Below are 2,305 nucleotides of genomic sequence, written 5' to 3' on the forward strand. Positions count from 1 at the left end.
TGTAGTTGTTCACATGAACCGCTAGCGAGGTGCCTCTGGACATCTGAAATCTGAAGAGTCTTCGCAGCAAGTGCAACCTGTTCTCAACACTCTTCGTGAGATACTTGTTGTTGAGAATCTCCCACATCTTCATTGCAGACGTCACCCCAATCACATCATATTTCAGTTCCTGTTCCAAACAGGACCTGATCACCCCACAAGCGTTCCTATTCATCTTTTTTTCATACCGCCTTTTCATATTTAGGTGGCCTCACATCGACCATGATGGTCTCCTCCAAATTTTGAGCATTGAGCGCATCCTGTACGTCGCTCATCCACAAACCAAAATTGATTTTGTCGTCATATTTCACTACACTAATCTTAGTGTTCTGAAAACCCACTTGAACTGTACCCGTCAACTTGCTGCTTTCACCAACTTCTTCACCCATAATCACAAACTCCAAATTGTAAAGAAAGATTCAAACTTTATAGAATTTAGAAGTTACCCAACTGAACCCTAGATTGGATTCCAATAGAACTCCTAACCACACGAGGAAAGCGAGATCTTCAACGACAACTTCAAACCCTAACTCCACCAAATCCTAGAACTTCAAGAACCAAGCTTCCAACTGAATCTTCCTCCACCTAATCAAAAACCCTAGATCTGAAATCTGATCTCTGATACCAATTGTTACGCGCCGTGCGGAAGCGTGCTTGACAACCAAACGAGTCGGTGAGTGATGAGAGAAGAAAACCAAACCAAATCACGAGTGCAATTCACCAAAATACGACACAAATCAAACCAAACACAAGGATTTACGTGGTTCGGCAATTGCCTACATCCACGGGGAGAGGATGGAGATATTTCACTATATGGAGGAGAAATATAACGGGTTATAACTCACAAAATCACTCAAATATAACCCTAACCAAAGCTCTCAACTCCCTCACAATATCTCCCTCTCAAAGTGTTCAAAACAATGCTAATTCTCTCTTTTTCTCTCCTTTTGAAACCCTAAAAACGTGGTCCTATTTATAATAAAACACAATCTTAAACAAAGGAGGATTCCCAAACAAAAGAGGATTCTAAAAACGAGTCTGCCACACCAGGGTGTGGCGCAGACCACACCCATGACAGACAGGGCAGATTCTTCCATACCAGGGTGTGGTGCAGACCACACCTATGGCAGACATGGCAGATTCTGTCACACCCATGACAGACATCACACCGGGGTATGGTAAAGTCTATTTTTAATTTTTCTTCACGTTTTTTATAATTTCTTCGCCGTTTTCACATTGGATTGGTCGTCAAGCTTCAGGACAATAAAACTAGCTTTTCATGATATGCATGCGACTGGTACAATAACACCATTTCCATTCATTTTTCTGAAAATCCAGCATCTAAATGTTTTATATGTTGTGAATCTTAGCTGTTTAGACAATAACGAAAATCAGTTTAAACAATTTGATAATTAACAGATAATTACTATTATAACGCAGATATAAGAAATATATCAAATGAAAAGTAAATAGAGGTTAGAAATACGGCCTGATGGTCGAGGCGTGCAAGCACTGTCCCAAGAAACTAATTGCCCCCTCTCGTACAGGGCTACGCGGCAAAAGCTCCCGGAGATACAACGACCCTCGGTCAGGCGACCTCCTTCTCGTCGGCACGAGCTTCAAGAAAGCTTTGTGAATTCTTCGTGACTTTCAGGGAACCAGCAGAATACAGTAACAAGTATAGAGTAGAGAAGAAGAGGTTTTGTGCTTTTTCACACTGTGTAAAACTATTCGGGTTTTGGTCCTTTTATAGGGTTAAACAGCCGTTATACATAAACCCGCAGTTAATATGTTTTTAATCACGTTAATAAAACTTAGCCGTTATAAAACCAAAACATTTCCGTTACATAATAAATTCACAAAATATTTATCACGTTTTTAATCACACTAATAAATTTTTACCGTTACAAAATATTTCTGTTACAAAATAAATCACGTTTTTAAATCATGTTATAAATGTTAATCATGGTTTTTTATTAGCAAAAATAAAAATAAAAATGTAGCAGATTAAGGGCCCATTAATCCGGAGCTGCATTCGTGTCCGCAGGTCGTGTGCGCGCGCCACCCGACCCGACCCGAACCCGAGCCCGGCCCGGCCGGCGCGCGTGTGTGTGGTGTGGAGCATAACTTTTGTTTTCTTCTAGGCATAGGAGAGAAAGGGAAGGCTTATAAAGAGCCTCTCTTCCCATCTCTTTTTCAATGTGGGACTAAAGTTTTCCTCTTTTCCTCTACAAACCCAAGTTTTAAGTTACAATTCCAACAATCC

This window comes from Asparagus officinalis, chromosome 10, assembly GCF_001876935.1.
Source record: "Asparagus officinalis chromosome 10, Aspof.V1, whole genome shotgun sequence".
Lineage (NCBI taxonomy): Eukaryota > Viridiplantae > Streptophyta > Magnoliopsida > Asparagales > Asparagaceae > Asparagus > Asparagus officinalis.